General features: G+C 43.9%; 8 non-coding genes across 8 annotated transcripts; all 8 read right to left on the bottom strand.

Moving 5' to 3' along the window:
- Window positions 1-818: 818 nt before the first annotated feature.
- On the bottom strand, window positions 819-892 carry TRNAI-AAU (transfer RNA isoleucine (anticodon AAU)). Its single transcript has one exon. It is a non-coding gene; the product is annotated as a tRNA-Ile (tRNA).
- Window positions 893-2,486: 1,594 nt separating this feature from the next.
- TRNAI-AAU (transfer RNA isoleucine (anticodon AAU)) lies at window positions 2,487-2,560 on the bottom strand. The gene has a single exon. It is a non-coding gene; the product is annotated as a tRNA-Ile (tRNA).
- A 1,578-nt stretch (window positions 2,561-4,138) lies between these two features.
- TRNAI-AAU (transfer RNA isoleucine (anticodon AAU)) lies at window positions 4,139-4,212 on the bottom strand. Its single transcript has one exon. It is a non-coding gene; the product is annotated as a tRNA-Ile (tRNA).
- Window positions 4,213-5,798: 1,586 nt separating this feature from the next.
- On the bottom strand, window positions 5,799-5,872 carry TRNAI-AAU (transfer RNA isoleucine (anticodon AAU)). The gene has a single exon. It is a non-coding gene; the product is annotated as a tRNA-Ile (tRNA).
- Window positions 5,873-7,458: 1,586 nt separating this feature from the next.
- TRNAI-AAU (transfer RNA isoleucine (anticodon AAU)) lies at window positions 7,459-7,532 on the bottom strand. Its single transcript has one exon. It is a non-coding gene; the product is annotated as a tRNA-Ile (tRNA).
- Window positions 7,533-9,118: 1,586 nt separating this feature from the next.
- Window positions 9,119-9,192, bottom strand: TRNAI-AAU (transfer RNA isoleucine (anticodon AAU)). Its single transcript has one exon. It is a non-coding gene; the product is annotated as a tRNA-Ile (tRNA).
- A 1,546-nt stretch (window positions 9,193-10,738) lies between these two features.
- Window positions 10,739-10,812, bottom strand: TRNAI-AAU (transfer RNA isoleucine (anticodon AAU)). The gene has a single exon. It is a non-coding gene; the product is annotated as a tRNA-Ile (tRNA).
- Window positions 10,813-12,374: 1,562 nt separating this feature from the next.
- On the bottom strand, window positions 12,375-12,448 carry TRNAI-AAU (transfer RNA isoleucine (anticodon AAU)). Its single transcript has one exon. It is a non-coding gene; the product is annotated as a tRNA-Ile (tRNA).
- Window positions 12,449-12,611: the final 163 nt, after the last annotated feature.

The following is a 12,611-nucleotide window of genomic DNA, read 5'->3' on the forward strand; positions in this document are numbered from 1 at the left end:
AGGCAGAGAGGCAGAGAGGCAGAGAGGCAGAGAGGCAGAGAGGCAGAGAGGCAGAGAGGCAGAGAGGCAGAGAGGCAGAGAGGCAGAGAGGCAGAGACATCAGTTTGTCCCTCCCATGCAAATTAAATTCCTTGAGAGCAGAGAGACAGCAGCAGCCTGTTGATAGGACAGGATTTGGAATGGTTGTGACTCTTTTTTGATCTCTCAACTTCCCTCCCACTGTCTCAGGTGCAGCCAGCGTTAAAGTGAGAGAGGAAATGGATGCGGAGGTGAACTGTTTCTGTCTCTCTTCCTGGTGAATGGGGCGGATTGAGAAAGAAAACGTGCCAGCAGATAGTTTTTATTTTTAGCCCAGAAGGATTGCAGCCAATAGGGGGCGACGTGCTGTCTGCTTGCCATGACTACATGACTACATGAGTTCATAAGTACTACATGCAGGTGGTATCTTTTCCATCCTTACAATTCAGGGGTTCTCAATCGTTAGCATTACTCACGTCACTTCAGTGATAATTACTGTTTGCGCTAGCTGCTTCTTTATTCTATGCTCTCTTCTTTATTCTATGCTCTGTTCATCCGCATATTTACATTGCATATACTGTAGTACCAAGGTGATATATACTGTACCATTTGTTAAAATAAAAATGGAGTGGCACAGAAAGAAATCACTCTTTTTGCACACTTACAACAGGATGGATGTTGTCCCCCTCTTTTTGCGTCTATACAAAGTGCATCAACAATCCTTCCGAAAGGAATAATCCTTCAAACTAACTCGTCAGGGGTCTATAAAGAGAGACATATGTCAAATACGTGTAAAACTTTGGCCAGTACGGGGATCGAACCCGCGACCTTGGCGTTATTAGCACCACGCTCTAACCATCTGAGCTAACCGGCCATATTGGTTGGGTCACTGTGATTCGTTTTTTTCCCCCATTCCTTCCTAGGGTGCAGAGTGTTTTGGTCTGCAATCATACCACTTTTTGCCTTGATACTGTACATATGCTGAATAGTGTTTAGAATCCAGACATGTCAACTGTCTCTGATTTGGAGTCAGTGTCACTGATTTTTTGTGTATTTGGTCTCCAAGAAATGTAGCTGTTAACACAGAGAATAGTGTGTTTTCCCTGTGTTCATAGATAGGTTTTTGGCATACAGTTGCGTCATACAGTATGTAAGAACAGTTTCTTACCTAGGAAGGCAAATTTTAGACTTACGCCCCTTCACATATGGCGGATATTTGGAGGCAAATAAATGATGTACAGTAATACAACATATATATACAGTATAGATCTCATATTAAAATATGCACCATGTAACTCCCCTGAAATTCTTTTTCATTCAAATGTCATTGTAGGATACAGAAGCCCAATGCAGTCTGTGCCTGGGCATATCTATTTCTAAGTGCATCTCTCCGTCTGTGTCTCTATCTATCTTTCTGTCTCTTACAGGACAGCCAGTCTGTGTGATGATCATGATGATGATGTCACAATTCCCAATGTGTCCGTGGATACGTTGTGACAACATCACACAGGCTAGCTCACAGGTGTAGAGCTTTAGTATACAGTAGACCTGTTCAGCCATGGAGGCAGAGAGGCAGAGAGGCAGAGAGGCAGAGAGGCAGAGAGGCAGAGAGGCAGAGAGGCAGAGAGGCAGAGAGGCAGAGAGGCAGAGAGGCAGAGAGGCAGAGAGGCAGAGAGGCAGAGAGGCAGAGAGGCAGAGAGGCAGAGAGGCAGAGAGGCAGAGAGGCAGAGAGGCAGAGAGGCAGAGACATCAGTTTGTCCCTCCCATGCAAATTAAATTCCTTGAGAGCAGAGAGACAGCAGCAGCCTGTTGATAGGACAGGATTTGGAATGGTTGTGACTCTTTTTTGATCTCTCAACTTCCCTCCCACTGTCTCAGGTGCAGCCAGCGTTAAAGTGAGAGAGGAAATGGATGCGGAGGTGAACTGTTTCTGTCTCTCTTCCTGGTGAATGGGGCGGATTGAGAAAGAAAACGTGCCAGCAGATAGTTTTTATTTTTAGCCCAGAAGGATTGCAGCCAATAGGGGGCGACGTGCTGTCTGCTTGCCATGACTACATGACTACATGAGTTCATAAGTACTACATGCAGGTGGTATCTTTTCCATCCTTACAATTCAGGGGTTCTCAATCGTTAGCATTACTCACGTCACTTCAGTGATAATTACTGTTTGCGCTAGCTGCTTCTTTATTCTATGCTCTCTTCTTTATTCTATGCTCTGTTCATCCGCATATTTACATTGCATATACTGTAGTACCAAGGTGATATATACTGTACCATTTGTTAAAAAAAAAATGGAGTGGCACAGAAAGAAATCACTCTTTTTGCACACTTACAACAGGATGGATGTTGTCCCCCTCTTTTTGCGTCTATACAAAGTGCATCAACAATCCTTCCGAAAGGAATAATCCTTCAAACTAACTCGTCAGGGGTCTATAAAGAGAGACATATGTCAAATACGTGTAAAACTTTGGCCAGTACGGGGATCGAACCCGCGACCTTGGCGTTATTAGCACCACGCTCTAACCATCTGAGCTAACCGGCCATATTGGTTGGGTCACTGTGATTTGTTTTTTTCCCCCATTCCTTCCTAGGGTGCAGAGTGTTTTGGTCTGCAATCATACCACTTTTTGCCTTGATACTGTACATATGCTGAATAGTGTTTAGAATCCAGACATGTCAACTGTCTCTGATTTGGAGTCAGTGTCACTGATTTTTTGTGTATTTGGTCTCCAAGAAATGTAGCTGTTAACACAGAGAATAGTGTGTTTTCCCTGTGTTCATAGATAGGTTTTTGGCATACAGTTGCGTCATACAGTATGTAAGAACAGTTTCTTACCTAGGAAGGCAAATTTTAGACTTACGCCCCTTCACATATGGCGGATATTTGGAGGCAAATAAATGATGTACAGTAATACAACATATATATACAGTATAGATCTCATATTAAAATATGCACCATGTAACTCCCCTGAAATTCTTTTTCATTCAAATGTCATTGTAGGATACAGAAGCCCAATGCAGTCTGTGCCTGGGCATATCTATTTCTAAGTGCATCTCTCCGTCTGTGTCTCTATCTATCTTTCTGTCTCTTACAGGACAGCCAGTCTGTGTGATGATCATGATGATGATGTCACAATTCCCAATGTGTCCGTGGATACGTTGTGACAACATCACACAGGCTAGCTCACAGGTCTAGAGCTTTAGTATACAGTAGACCTGTTCAGCCATGGAGGCAGAGAGGCAGAGAGGCAGAGAGGCAGAGAGGCAGAGAGGCAGAGAGGCAGAGAGGCAGAGAGGCAGAGAGGCAGAGAGGCAGAGAGGCAGAGAGGCAGAGAGGCAGAGAGGCAGAGAGGCAGAGAGGCAGAGAGGCAGAGAGGCAGAGAGGCAGAGAGGCAGAGACATCAGTTTGTCCCTCCCATGCAAATTAAATTCCTTGAGAGCAGAGAGACAGCAGCAGCCTGTTGATAGGACAGGATTTGGAATGGTTGTGACTCTTTTTTGATCTCTCAACTTCCCTCCCACTGTCTCAGGTGCAGCCAGCGTTAAAGTGAGAGAGGAAATGGATGCGGAGGTGAACTGTTTCTGTCTCTCTTCCTGGTGAATGGGGCGGATTGAGAAAGAAAACGTGCCAGCAGATAGTTTTTATTTTTAGCCCAGAAGGATTGCAGCCAATAGGGGGCGACGTGCTGTCTGCTTGCCATGACTACATGACTACATGAGTTCATAAGTACTACATGCAGGTGGTATCTTTTCCATCCTTACAATTCAGGGGTTCTCAATCGTTAGCATTACTCACGTCACTTCAGTGATAATTACTGTTTGCGCTAGCTGCTTCTTTATTCTATGCTCTCTTCTTTATTCTATGCTCTGTTCATCCGCATATTTACATTGCATATACTGTAGTACCAAGGTGATATATACTGTACCATTTGTTAAAAAAAAAATGGAGTGGCACAGAAAGAAATCACTCTTTTTGTACACTTACAACAGGATGGATGTTGTCCCCTTCTTTTTGCGTCTATACAAAGTGCATCAACAATCCTTCCGAAAGGAATAATCCTTCAAACTAACTCGTCAGGGGTCTATAAAGAGAGACATATGTCAAATACGTGTTAAACTTTGGCCAGTACGGGGATCGAACCCGCGACCTTGGCGTTATTAGCACCACGCTCTAACCATCTGAGCTAACCGGCCATATTGGTTGGGTCACTGTGATTCGTTTTTTTCCCCCATTCCTTCCTAGGGTGCAGAGTGTTTTGGTCTGCAATCATACCACTTTTTGCCTTGATACTGTACATATGCTGAATAGTGTTTAGAATCCAGACATGTCAACTGTCTCTGATTTGGAGTCAGTGTCACTGATTTTTTGTGTATTTGGTCTCCAAGAAATGTAGCTGTTAACACAGAGAATAGTGTGTTTTCCCTGTGTTCATAGATAGGTTTTTGGCATACAGTTGCGTCATACAGTATGTAAGAACAGTTTCTTACCTAGGAAGGCAAATTTTAGACTTACGCCCCTTCACATATGGCGGATATTTGGAGGCAAATAAATGATGTACAGTAATACAACATATATATACAGTATAGATCTCATATTAAAATATGCACCATGTAACTCCCCTGAAATTCTTTTTCATTCAAATGTCATTGTAGGATACAGAAGCCCAATGCAGTCTGTGCCTGGGCATATGTATTTCTAAGTGCATCTCTCCGTCTGTGTCTCTATCTATCTTTCTGTCTCTTACAGGACAGCCAGTCTGTGTGATGATCATGATGATGATGTCACAATTCCCAATGTGTCCGTGGATACGTTGTGACAACATCACACAGGCTAGCTCACAGGTCTAGAGCTTTAGTATACAGTAGACCTGTTCAGCCATGGAGGCAGAGAGGCAGAGAGGCAGAGAGGCAGAGAGGCAGAGAGGCAGAGAGGCAGAGAGGCAGAGAGGCAGAGAGGCAGAGAGGCAGAGAGGCAGAGAGGCAGAGAGGCAGAGAGGCAGAGAGGCAGAGAGGCAGAGAGGCAGAGAGGCAGAGAGGCAGAGAGGCAGAGAGGCAGAGACATCAGTTTGTCCCTCCCATGCAAATTAAATTCCTTGAGAGCAGAGAGACAGCAGCAGCCTGTTGATAGGACAGGATTTGGAATGGTTGTGACTCTTTTTTGATCTCTCAACTTCCCTCCCACTGTCTCAGGTGCAGCCAGCGTTAAAGTGAGAGAGGAAATGGATGCGGAGGTGAACTGTTTCTGTCTCTCTTCCTGGTGAATGGGGCGGATTGAGAAAGAAAACGTGCCAGCAGATAGTTTTTATTTTTAGCCCAGAAGGATTGCAGCCAATAGGGGGCGACGTGCTGTCTGCTTGCCATGACTACATGACTAAATGAGTTCATAAGTACTACATGCAGGTGGTATCTTTTCCATCCTTACAATTCAGGGGTTCTCAATCGTTAGCATTACTCACGTCACTTCAGTGATAATTACTGTTTGCGCTAGCTGCTTCTTTATTCTATGCTCTCTTCTTTATTCTATGCTCTGTTCATCCGCATATTTACATTGCATATACTGTAGTACCAAGGTGATATATACTGTACCATTTGTTAAAAAAAAAATGGAGTGGCACAGAAAGAAATCACTCTTTTTGCACACTTACAACAGGATGGATGTTGTCCCCCTCTTTTTGCGTCAATACAAAGTGCATCAACAATCCTTCCGAAAGGAATAATCCTTCAAACTAACTCGTCAGGGGTCTATAAAGAGAGACATATGTCAAATACGTGTAAAACTTTGGCCAGTACGGGGATCGAACCCGCGACCTTGGCGTTATTAGCACCACGCTCTAACCATCTGAGCTAACCGGCCATATTGGTTGGGTCACTGTGATTCGTTTTTTTCCCCCATTCCTTCCTAGGGTGCAGAGTGTTTTGGTCTGCAATCATACCACTTTTTGCCTTGATACTGTACATATGCTGAATAGTGTTTAGAATCCAGACATGTCAACTGTCTCTGATTTGGAGTCAGTGTCACTGATTTTTTGTGTATTTGGTCTCCAAGAAATGTAGCTGTTAACACAGAGAATAGTGTGTTTTCCCTGTGTTCATAGATAGGTTTTTGGCATACAGTTGCGTCATACAGTATGTAAGAACAGTTTCTTACCTAGGAAGGCAAATTTTAGACTTACGCCCCTTCACATATGGCGGATATTTGGAGGCAAATAAATGATGTACAGTAATACAACATATATATACAGTATAGATCTCATATTAAAATATGCACCATGTAACTCCCCTGAAATTCTTTTTCATTCAAATGTCATTGTAGGATACAGAAGCCCAATGCAGTCTGTGCCTGGGCATATCTATTTCTAAGTGCATCTCTCCGTCTGTGTCTCTATCTATCTTTCTGTCTCTTACAGGACAGCCAGTCTGTGTGATGATCATGATGATGATGTCACAATTCCCAATGTGTCCGTGGATACGTTGTGACAACATCACACAGGCTAGCTCACAGGTCTAGAGCTTTAGTATACAGTAGACCTGTTCAGCCATGGAGGCAGAGAGGCAGAGAGGCAGAGAGGCAGAGAGGCAGAGAGGCAGAGAGGCAGAGAGGCAGAGAGGCAGAGAGGCAGAGAGGCAGAGAGGCAGAGAGGCAGAGAGGCAGAGAGGCAGAGAGGCAGAGAGGCAGAGAGGCAGAGAGGCAGAGAAGCAGAGAAGCAGAGAGGCAGAGACATCAGTTTGTCCCTCCCATGCAAATTAAATTCCTTGAGAGCAGAGAGACAGCAGCAGCCTGTTGATAGGACAGGATTTGGAATGGTTGTGACTCTTTTTTGATCTCTCAACTTCCCTCCCACTGTCTCAGGTGCAGCCAGCGTTAAAGTGAGAGAGGAAATGGATGCGGAGGTGAACTGTTTCTGTCTCTCTTCCTGGTGAATGGGGCGGATTGAGAAAGAAAACGTGCCAGCAGATAGTTTTTATTTTTAGCCCAGAAGGATTGCAGCCAATAGGGGGCGATGTGCTGTCTGCTTGCCATGACTACATGACTACATGAGTTCATAAGTACTACATGCAGGTGGTATCTTTTCCATCCTTACAATTCAGGGGTTCTCAATCGTTAGCATTACTCACGTCACTTCAGTGATAATTACTGTTTGCGCTAGCTGCTTCTTTATTCTATGCTCTCTTCTTTATTCTATGCTCTGTTCATCCGCATATTTACATTGCATATACTGTAGTACCAAGGTGATATATACTGTACCATTTGTTAAAAAAAAAATGGAGTGGCACAGAAAGAAATCACTCTTTTTGCACACTTACAACAGGATGGATGTTGTCCCCCTCTTTTTGCGTCTATACAAAGTGCATCAACAATCCTTCCGAAAGGAATAATCCTTCAAACTAACTCGTCAGGGGTCTATAAAGAGAGACATATGTCAAATACGTGTAAAACTTTGGCCAGTACGGGGATCGAACCCGCGACCTTGGCGTTATTAGCACCACGCTCTAACCATCTGAGCTAACCGGCCATATTGGTTGGGTCACTGTGATTCGTTTTTTTCCCCCATTCCTTCCTAGGGTGCAGAGTGTTTTGGTCTGCAATCATACCACTTTTTGCCTTGATACTGTACATATGCTGAATAGTGTTTAGAATCCAGACATGTCAACTGTCTCTGATTTGGAGTCAGTGTCACTGATTTTTTGTGTATTTGGTCTCCAAGAAATGTAGCTGTTAACACAGAGAATAGTGTGTTTTCCCTGTGTTCATAGATAGGTTTTTGGCATACAGTTGCGTCATACAGTATGTAAGAACAGTTTCTTACCTAGGAAGGCAAATTTTAGACTTACGCCCCTTCACATATGGCGGATATTTGGAGGCAAATAAATGATGTACAGTAATACAACATATATATACAGTATAGATCTCATATTAAAATATGCACCATGTAACTCCCCTGAAATTCTTTTTCATTCAAATGTCATTGTAGGATACAGAAGCCCAATGCAGTCTGTGCCTGGGCATATCTATTTCTAAGTGCATCTCTCCGTCTGTGTCTCTATCTATCTTTCTGTCTCTTACAGGACAGCCAGTCTGTGTGATGATCATGATGATGATGTCACAATTCCCAATGTGTCCGTGGATACGTTGTGACAACATCACACAGGCTAGCTCACAGGTCTAGAGCTTTAGTATACAGTAGACCTGTTCAGCCATGGAGGCAGAGAGACAGAGAGGCAGAGAGGCAGAGAGGCAGAGAGGCAGAGAGGCAGAGAGGCAGAGAGGCAGAGAGGCAGAGAGGCAGAGAGGCAGAGAGGCAGAGAGGCAGAGAGGCAGAGAGGCAGAGAGGCAGAGAGGCAGAGAGGCAGAGAGGCAGAGAGGCAGAGAGGCAGAGACATCAGTTTGTCCCTCCCATGCAAATTAAATTCCTTGAGAGCAGAGAGACAGCAGCAGCCTGTTGATAGGACAGGATTTGGAATGGTTGTGACTCTTTTTTGATCTCTCAACTTCCCTCCCACTGTCTCAGGTGCAGCCAGCGTTAAAGTGAGAGAGGAAATGGATGCGGAGGTGAACTGTTTCTGTCTCTCTTCCTGGTGAATGGGGCGGATTGAGAAAGAAAACGTGGCAGCAGATAGTTTTTATTTTTAGCCCAGAAGGATTGCAGCCAATAGGGGGCGACGTGCTGTCTGCTTGCCATGACTACATGACTACATGAGTTCATAAGTACTACATGCAGGTGGTATCTTTTCCATCCTTACAATTCAGGGGTTCTCAATCGTTAGCATTACTCACGTCACTTCAGTGATAATTACTGTTTGCGCTAGCTGCTTCTTTATTCTATGCTCTCTTCTTTATTCTATGCTCTGTTCATCCGCATATTTACATTGCATATACTGTAGTACCAAGGTGATATATACTGTACCATTTGTTAAAAAAAAAATGGAGTGGCACAGAAAGAAATCACTCTTTTTGTACACTTACAACAGGATGGATGTTGTCCCCTTCTTTTTGCGTCTATACAAAGTGCATCAACAATCCTTCCGAAAGGAATAATCCTTCAAACTAACTCGTCAGGGGTCTATAAAGAGAGACATATGTCAAATACGTGTTAAACTTTGGCCAGTACGGGGATCGAACCCGCGACCTTGGCGTTATTAGCACCACGCTCTAACCATCTGAGCTAACCGGCCATATTGGTTGGGTCACTGTGATTCGTTTTTTTCCCCCATTCCTTCCTAGGGTGCAGAGTGTTTTGGTCTGCAATCATACCACTTTTTGCCTTGATACTGTACATATGCTGAATAGTGTTTAGAATCCAGACATGTCAACTGTCTCTGATTTGGAGTCAGTGTCACTGATTTTTTGTGTATTTGGTCTCCAAGAAATGTAGCTGTTAACACAGAGAATAGTGTGTTTTCCCTGTGTTCATAGATAGGTTTTTGGCATACAGTTGCGTCATACAGTATGTAAGAACAGTTTCTTACCTAGGAAGGCAAATTTTAGACTTACGCCCCTTCACATATGGCGGATATTTGGAGGCAAATAAATGATGTACAGTAATACAACATATATATACAGTATAGATCTCATATTAAAATATGCACCATGTAACTCCCCTGAAATTCTTTTTCATTCAAATGTCATTGTAGGATACAGAAGCCCAATGCAGTCTGTGCCTGGGCATATCTATTTCTAAGTGCATCTCTCCGTCTGTGTCTCTATCTATCTTTCTGTCTCTTACAGGACAGCCAGTCTGTGTGATGATCATGATGATGATGTCACAATTCCCAATGTGTCCGTGGATACGTTGTGACAACATCACACAGGCTAGCTCACAGGTCTAGAGCTTTAGTATACAGTAGACCTGTTCAGCCATGGAGGCAGAGAGGCAGAGAGGCAGAGAGGCAGAGAGGCAGAGAGGCAGAGAGGCAGAGAGGCAGAGAGGCAGAGAGGCAGAGAGGCAGAGAGGCAGAGAGGCAGAGAGGCAGAGAGGCAGAGAGGCAGAGAGGCAGAGACATCAGTTTGTCCCTCCCATGCAAATTAAATTCCTTGAGAGCAGAGAGACAGCAGCAGCCTGTTGATAGGACAGGATTTGGAATGGTTGTGACTCTTTTTTGATCTCTCAACTTCCCTCCCACTGTCTCAGGTGCAGCCAGCGTTAAAGTGAGAGAGGAAATGGATGCGGAGGTGAACTGTTTCTGTCTCTCTTCCTGGTGAATGGGGCGGATTGAGAAAGAAAACGTGCCAGCAGATAGTTTTTATATTTAGCCCAGAAGGATTGCAGCCAATAGGGGGCGACGTGCTGTCTGCTTGCCATGACTACATGACTACATGAGTTCATAAGTACTACATGCAGGTGGTATCTTTTCCATCCTTACAATTCAGGGCTTCTCAATCGTTAGCATTACTCACGTCACTTCAGTGATAATTACTGTTTGCGCTAGCTGCTTCTTTATTCTATGCTCTCTTCTTTATTCTATGCTCTGTTCATCCGCATATTTACATTGCATATACTGTAGTACCAAGGTGATATATACTGTACCATTTGTTAAAAAAAAAATGGAGTGGCACAGAAAGAAATCACTCTTTTTGCACACTTACAACAGGATGGATGTTGTCCCCCTCTTTTTGCGTCTATACAAAGTGCATCAACAATCCTTCCGAAAGGAATAATCCTTCAAACTAACTCGTCAGGAGTCTATAAAGAGAGACATATGTCAAATACGTGTGAAACTTTGGCCAGTACGGGGATCGAACCCGCGACCTTGGCGTTATTAGCACCACGCTCTAACCATCTGAGCTAACCGGCCATATTGGTTGGGTCACTGTGATTCGTTTTTTTCCCCCATTCCTTCCTAGGGTGCAGAGTGTTTTGGTCTGCAATCATACCACTTTTTGCCTTGATACTGTACATATGCTGAATAGTGTTTAGAATCCAGACATGTCAACTGTCTCTGATTTGGAGTCAGTGTCACTGATTTTTTGTGTATTTGGTCTCCAAGAAATGTAGCTGTTAACACAGAGAATAGTGTGTTTTCCCTGTGTTCATAGATAGGTTTTTGGCATACAGTTGCGTCATACAGTATGTAAGAACAGTTTCTTACCTAGGAAGGCAAATTTTAGACTTACGCCCCTTCACATATGGCGGATATTTGGAGGCAAATAAATGATGTACAGTAATACAACATATATATACAGTATAGATCTCATATTAAAATATGCACCATGTAACTCCCCTGAAATTCTTTTTCATTCAAATGTCATTGTAGGATACAGAAGCCCAATGCAGTCTGTGCCTGGGCATATCTATTTCTAAGTGCATCTGTCTGTCTGTGTCTCTATCTATCTTTCTGTCTCTTACAGGACAGCCAGTCTGTGTGATGATCATGATGATGATGTCACAATTCCCAATGTGTCCGTGGATACGTTGTGACAACATCACACAGGCTAGCTCACAGGTCTAGAGCTTTAGTATACAGTAGACCTGTTCAGCCATGGAGGCAGAGAGGCAGAGAGGCAGAGAGGCAGAGAGGCAGAGAGGCAGAGAGGCAGAGAGGCAGAGAGGCAGAGAGGCAGAGAGGCAGAGAGGCAGAGAGGCAGAGAGGCAGAGAGGCAGAGAGGCAGAGAGGCAGAGAGGCAGAGAGGCAGAGACATGAGTTTGTCCCTCCCATGCAAATTAAATTCCTTGAGAGCAGAGAGACAGCAGCAGCCTGTTGATAGGACAGGATTTGGAATGGTTGTGACTCTTTTTTGATCTCTCAACTTCCCTCCCACTGTCTCAGGTGCAGCCAGCGTTAAAGTGAGAGAGGAAATGGATGCGGAGGTGAACTGTTTCTGTCTCTCTTCCTGGTGAATGGGGCGGATTGAGAAAGAAAACGTGCCAGCAGATAGTTTTTATTTTTAGCCCAGAAGGATTGCAGCCAATAGGGGGCGACGTGCTGTCTGCTTGCCATGACTACATGACTACATGAGTTCATAAGTACTACATGCAGGTGGTATCTTTTCCATCCTTACAATTCAGGGCTTCTCAATCGTTAGCATTACTCACGTCACTTCAGTGATAATTACTGTTTGCGCTAGCTGCTTCTTTATTCTATGCTCTCTTCTTTATTCTATGCTCTGTTCATCCGCATATTTACATTGCATATACTGTAGTACCAAGGTGATATATACTGTACCATTTGTTAAAAAAAAAATGGAGTGGCACAGAAAGAAATCACTCTTTTTGCACACTTACAACAGGATGGATGTTGTCCCCCTCTTTTTGCGTCTATACAAAGTGCATCAACAATCCTTCCGAAAGGAATAATCCTTCAAACTAACTCGTCAGGAGTCTATAAAGAGAGACATATGTCAAATACGTGTGAAACTTTGGCCAGTACGGGGATCGAACCCGCGACCTTGGCGTTATTAGCACCACGCTCTAACCATCTGAGCTAACCGGCCATATTGGTTGGGTCACTGTGATTCGTTTTTTTCCCCCATTCCTTCCTAGGGTGCAGAGTGTTTTGGTCTGCAATCATACCACTTTTTGCCTTGATACTGTACATATGCTGAATAGTGTTTAGAATCCAGACATGTCAACTGTCTCTGATTTGGAGTCAGTGTC

The sequence above is a fragment of the Ascaphus truei genome, chromosome 12, assembly GCF_040206685.1.
Source record: "Ascaphus truei isolate aAscTru1 chromosome 12, aAscTru1.hap1, whole genome shotgun sequence".
Classification (NCBI taxonomy): domain Eukaryota; kingdom Metazoa; phylum Chordata; class Amphibia; order Anura; family Ascaphidae; genus Ascaphus; species Ascaphus truei.